Source organism: Oculina patagonica, chromosome 6 (genome assembly GCF_052425735.1).
Source record: "Oculina patagonica isolate OP01 chromosome 6, crgOcupat, whole genome shotgun sequence".
In the NCBI taxonomy this organism is placed as follows: Eukaryota; Metazoa; Cnidaria; class Anthozoa; order Scleractinia; family Oculinidae; genus Oculina; species Oculina patagonica.
In genome coordinates, this window is record NC_135763.1 from 34084723 (window position 1) to 34091483 (window position 6761).

General features: G+C 37.6%; 1 long non-coding RNA gene across 1 annotated transcript; it reads left to right on the forward strand.

Moving 5' to 3' along the window:
• The first annotated feature begins 4630 nt into the window (after positions 1–4630).
• Positions 4631–6761, forward strand: LOC144658754 (uncharacterized). Its single transcript, XR_013571778.1, has 2 exons — positions 4631–4766; positions 5674–6761. It is a non-coding gene; the product is annotated as an uncharacterized LOC144658754 (long non-coding RNA).

Here is a 6761-nt window from a genome sequence, read left to right on the forward strand (position 1 = left end):
TAGATCAGAGTTAATACTCTGATTAGATCAATGACAGTAATTATGAAAGTTCACCACTTTGATAAAAGCTTCGTTTTTTTTTTCTTACTATCCAGCTGATCTGACGCACTGAATACTTTTGGCATTTGTTTTTCGGTCCTGAAGTTGACGCTGCATGGCTGATGGTAAACAGCACCGGCGGCCGGCAAATCATAGACATTTAAAATTCTCGTCTGTTCCACTTCAGCCCAAGAATCCCCCTTTCAGAACATGTGTCTAGCACAGTCTTTCTTGTCTCGAGGGTTGTCACACGGAACACCTCTGCTGGCTTTCTCTTTTGCTTCTCAAAATCAATTTTGTTACCACAGTAGAAACAGTCAGTTTTAAAGCTAAAGAATTTTTCAGTCTTGCGATCCAATGAACGACGTTAACTTGAGCTTGCAATTTCTTGTTTCTTGGCTTGGCCAATGTTACTAGGGTGGCAATACGTGCGGCGACATGCCTTGTATACCTTTTGACCGGGAATAGTTTGGATGTCATTGCGCTCTGCGCTTGCGCGGTTTATACCTTCACTTCCCTTCAGACGGAGAGATACTATTTTTGACAAATTGCACAACACATTTCATCCATTTTAGGCTCTTGCTGGTCTAAAAATAACCAGGATATAAATTAGACTGTGTCAAACGTGCAATAGAATCATAGACGCTCCATGTTTCGCCCAATAAATTTCAGCAAACGGGTTTAAAACCTTTCGGAAACATATCATTCTTTATAAGTAGAAGAAAGGATAACGTTGTTCTTATTTTAACTCACTGCATCATTGTATGCAGTGATCTCGCTTTTTAGTAAATATTTTTGAAACCAGAATGTGATACGTCACATTTCAACTGCGTTGAAAGACTCACTCGAAGAAATACTGTAGCCGCAGAAAACTCGTTAATATCGCTTTAGAAACAGTACATTGGATGCGATCACTATGAGTCAGCAAAGGGAAACTTCTCCATTTTGAAAGAAAAAACTACTCTTGAAGAGAACTCAGAATACACTTACCTGGTCGGAGCACAGAACATTGAAGTTCTTAAACCATTTTGTTCGATGGAGATTAAAATTTCTGCAGGCGTCAAACACAGCACACTATACCTGCGAACTCACCCGCCTTGGGTGTGAGTCTCATACACGCCTCCGAGTTAAAAACTTCGATCTCACGCCAACTCACGCTTTTATTTCTCTTTCTACACGAAAATTAAGCTTCCTTAAATTGTATCACTATTTTTGAAGAAAGGTTTAAACAGTTCAACTAGTTTCATTAAAAAATAAAAAAATAAAAAATCGCTCCAGTTAAAAAAGCCAACTTTACTTAATGTCATTCAGTTCCATACACAGGCTAGGGTTGCGACTTTTTTACGCGGCAAGCAACTAAAATAGACATAAAATTAAAGCTGTGTAGTGAAATATCACAAATTAACTTGATTTCTAAAATAAGAAAACCTTCCAATTGAGATATCGTTTCAAATTTTGTTGTATTTTTGACTTTTAAGATATAAACACGCGCTTTTTTGGAAAAGCTTTATTCAGCCTCGTTTCCGTGCATCTCTAAAAACGTGTCTCGGAGCTTCTAAAAACACCCATTTTTCAATGACTTTCCCTGCCGGGATTTTCTGGGACTTTTGATATGATATTAACGATAAGTTTCTCAGTCAAAAACCGTTGGAATTTCTTCTGTTGCAATTAGTTGCAGGTTGACCCATTATTTTTAGTAAAATGACTGGACTACTCCTGCAAACGGAGATTTTATTGTCTGTACTAAAGAGGTTTTGAATTTACATACTCGAAACAGTATTCAGAGGAAGGGTGCTAGTCAAAAACAAGACGGAAATATATATTTTAAAGGTAGATAGTTGCAGTTCCAATGACCAAAATTTTTGTTTTTCTTTTCGTCTTTTTCTAAAGTCAATTTGTTCAATAAGGCTAAACTTAACTAGCGCGCTAGAATTTAGAACATTGCGAGCGATATAAGCCTTGAAATAGCTTGCCGAAAATCGTGGAAAACCCGTCCGCCATTACTCGGACGTCTAAAGTGAACCAGCGACTGTACTGAAAAGCGGATGTACGCATGAGTTGGTTCGTGACGTCATATGCGCATCGTCGCTTCGAGCTTCGAGTGTTCCAAGAGAGAATATACTGAGAATTAACAGGGTTATAAAAAGATATTTCTTCGACAAATTCTTCGTCTAGTTTGCCCGGTGGCGAAACCGAAGAGAGCCGCAACGAAGAGACATTGCAATTTAGCGGTATCGTTTCTTATAATGAGAATTTAAAGCCGTTTTCCGTCGGTCTAAAGGGCAATGTTTGTATGCAAATACTCAATATTTATTTCATTCGATGAGGTTTTGGCGCTGTATGCCTACAACGAAGCTGCCGTCTTCTTGTCCAATCGAAGCACCGATCGAAGAAGCCTCGAAGAACGAAGAGGAACGGCGATTCATGGACTACGTACGTTTGAATACATGGTATGATGAGAACAACATAATTGAATAGTTAGGATAAAATGTCTGCAATGTTTGAATTAATAGAGCTGCAAATACATGTAGGTTGCTATTGCCGTTTGCGAAGGATTGAAATGATCTTAACTGTTGTTTTCATTCTTGTAATCTATCATACACGCCATGGGCATAAAATCTATCTCAGCTGTTTATTCCGAAAAAAGCTTTATAAACATGAAATAATGTAAAATTTATACAGAAAAATTAAAGTCAACAAGATGGTGCAGGTGATCAATGGATTTAGTTCCTTGAGTTTTATACAGTTTTACCTTCCTTGACTACAATACAGGTAATAAACCTTTTTAAAACTAAGTGTTTTAATGGGTATAACCCTTTAGACATCCAGCTTCAGCCAGCATTCAGTATTCCTGTTTCTTAAAATAAGAAAACCATTTGAATGCTGTATAGAGTCCTTCACTCTATTTACTGATAATGTTATGAAACTGGCCCACAAGTAGCAGCAAAACTGGGTAGGAGTAGTTTCTCCTTCTCATTTCACCCATTTGTTTTCCTCTTGGCCCCGTGATTTTTTTTAGTTATTTTTATCACAACATGGGAACAAGTAAATAATGTTAAGGGTATAAAGTTTTAAGTTCATTAACGGGAACACCTGGACCTTGAACAAACACTGGGACCTTGATCAAACGTTTCCAGTTTTGAACCGGCATTTAAATGAAGCCCGCATCGAGTCGGGGTCTGGCGTCTACTCAAGAAAATATGGTATCATATGCAATATGACAGTGGCTCTTTCTAGAGAATATCACTGGCAGTACATTGTGCATCTGCAGTATGTGTATGTAATTGAGAGTTCAATTTTGGGACTAATCTTGTGTCAACTTAATGTGACTGTAAACAAGCCAGCTCCGAGTACCACCCTAAATAAACAGACACCCTATTGGAGACAGTTTCTCCTTTCATAAGGGCTTAATTCCCATTAATGTGCTTCAAAATAATTGCTCCCTTGATGCAAAAAGGCCAAGTCTGCATGCAAGCCTACTTGCCCATCAGGCCAAAGCATATCAGGTTTAACCTCCCCACTCCCCCCACATACATGTAATGACGCTGTTCTGGGCTCACACCTGAACTAAATAAATAAATATGTATATAATGGTTGCAAGAGTCCTGTGTGACCTCATAATTACCCCCTTGTTACAAAAAGGCAAGGTCTGCATGCAAGTCTAGTTGCCCATCAAGCAAGCTTATCCTGGCTAAGTAGGATTAAGCACGGCAGGAGTATTTCTACTTCCCCCCTGGATGAGATGCAAGTATAAGTTCATTAAAGGTTTACCCCCCCCCCCCTCGTCACACCATCAATTTGCCAGTTCCCATTCTACACTTGGAGAGGAGGCACCATGAGAGTAGTCTTGCCCAAGAACAAGCACAATGACACCAGTAAGAGTTCACACCTGAACCGCTTGATCCAGAGTCCGACAACTTACACTTAGGCCACTGCACCTCAATCAATTTTTATTTATGGTACAGATTGGACTGTACTTGTGTTAGAAAAATTATGATGGATCAGCAGCTCAGGAGTTCTCTGGCACATTCACATGATTTATTGTTGGCTACTACATTCTCAAATTATGAACAAAAAGGGCATGCCAAAAAATAAATATATTGCAAACTCAAAATAAAGTGTAGCTAGGAAATCAACAGTGCTCTGTTGCACACAGCATAAGTGATTGGCACAGGTCATAATTATAGCTCATGGCCCCTGTTGTACTTAAAAATAATAAAGATTTACTGAGTAAAATCCGGATAGCATGTATGTCTCTGAGACGAGGTATAATACAGATCAAATTTCCATACAATTCCCATGGTAAAAATGAGAATAGTGGGTTAAAAAAACTGTTGTTTCTACCACCGACTGCAATAGCATTGGTCAGCGGCTGCATCTCCTGGTTCAGAGAACTTGTGAAATTTCTTCGTTTGTAGCCAGCGAGTTAGACTAAAGCGAACGACTTTTAGAAAGTCTACCAGCGAGTTCACAGGAAAAGGTTATCGAGAGTGTTTTTAGTCTGAGAAGTCCGTCTGTTACCCTTTTTTTTGCAGCTTGACTAGCTTTTGAACGGTTTGAGTTGCTTTGGTTGGTTTGAGTTGCTTTTACATGTCAACTTTGTCGACGTTAAACTTAGAGAAATGCCAACGCGTGGAAATCTGCAAACAGATTTTAGCGATTCTGCAAGTGCGAAAAAGAAAAATACGGGAAGAAATGAAGTCCACTCGGAAGTCTACGAGGACATAGTAAGTGATTTTTTGTTACATCAGGACTTTGTTATTATTAGTAGTATTTTAAGCAATACAAGTCAAGTGTATGACTGTAATAATACAGTTAAGCCGGATGAATGTTTTATAGTTGTAAGGTATGAGATGTCTCAAAATTGTATTGCCTTTGCATGCTATGTGTGAGTTATACATGTAATGCTAAGAAGCTGTAATGCTTCGTTCGAGTGTGGTTTATAAGATTGCATGTGTGGGCTGTAATGCCTGATATGTTCGGCGAAATCACCCGACATTTACGTGAGCACTTATATAATTTGCTGTCATATTTAGATCACGCCTCTACCAGCTTTCAACTCAAGATAAAGGAGGCTAACTATATTCAAAAAGAAATACCTTGCCTTAATCAGTAGTTGAACAATAGGCACTGTTGTTATTCAATGAGATGCAAAAAGTGGCAGGATATTCTGCAATCTAGCCTAAAATTATCCTTTTAATCATTTTGCACTGTATGATGTTACTATTTGTAAGTCATTCATCTGAAGACGACAGAGGTTTCCGTCGAAACATTTCATGTAAACTAAAAAAATTGTCGTTTTCTTTAAACACCTTTGGAAAAATGCCAACAAGATCGACCCTTGAGCAACAAAGAGAATGTGATGGAAAAATCTTCAAGGAGATCCCTAATCTTCGTGAGGCAAATGTTGATGGATGGGGAAGCTGAAGGTTGATTTAATGAAGGGCCAAGGGACTAGCAAAATATGTTTGCCATAACAAGGCTTCATTTTATTGGGGTTATAATAACTGGGGCAAAGAATATTGTTCCCAGGACTTCATTATATAGAGATTTTTTATACCACCGTATACATGTAAAAGGAATATGGGTTATCAGTTCACATAACTTATCACATAATTTCTTTCTTTATAACAGGATAGTTCCAGAGCAGAGCAGAGAAGATTGCTTCATAAAAGGAAAAAGCATGTCCTTTTATAGTAATTAATCTTAATAATTTTCAAGGGAACCCTTAAAAAGCCAGGAGGGGTGAATGTACACATACAACTGTACGTGTAACTGCAGAAAATCTTGTAGAAGCTACGTATACACTTGGCCTCATGACTGCTTTTTATGTTTGCAGGTATAACTTTTATTTAAATTTGAGGGGCTTACAACAAGAGTGGGCTAACCCACTCTAGTTCTGAGCCCTCACTTTTTTTTTCAAAAAATGCCTATTTTAAAAAATGCAAGATTGCATCTTCAATAATAATACTTTCCAAATATAATTTACTGTACTCACCTATACGAAGTGTCACGGTTCATATGTAAAAGTTATGACTTACATGTAACCTTGATATTACGTTCAAACTGGATGTTCTTTTGTTAGGAACTTTGCAATGTTGCGTAGCAATGTATCAATACTACTGATTGACAGTCTGATCAAAGCAGCTTGCATCTTTCAATTCAAATTTGTTTAAGCTTGTTGCTAAATTCTAGTTTTTATTTTGCTGTTAAAAATTATAATTATTACCATCTCTGTTTTAATAGAGGCTGAGCCAAACAATTGTTCCATAGTTTGTTGACTGTTTGCCAACAGACTGCAAGAAATTAGCAACAGGCTTACATTGAATCGCCAATTTGAGAATCGCTTAAATTAAAAATGCAAGCCGTTACTTGCAAGGCAAATTTGAATTGTGACATAAATAGTTACCGGTAAGATGGTAAATTTTAAGCTCAGTGATAAACGATAAAAGTGCCACAGAAACTGCTGCTCAGAGTCAAGTCATTTTTTAATTGGACGAAAAATTTAAAACACCATTTTAAATGCAAGTTGTGTACTGAGTTCAATTTAATTGGTGATACATTAAAAACATTAACTGCCTTTTTAACATACCGGAGAAAGTTTTGCTCTGCTGTGTACCTAGGATACTTGCGTCTATTGTGTTCTAAAGTTGGACACATCATGTTTTTCTAAAATCTGTCAAATAAATTAATCTTAAAGGCTCTTTCAAAATGCACAAGAA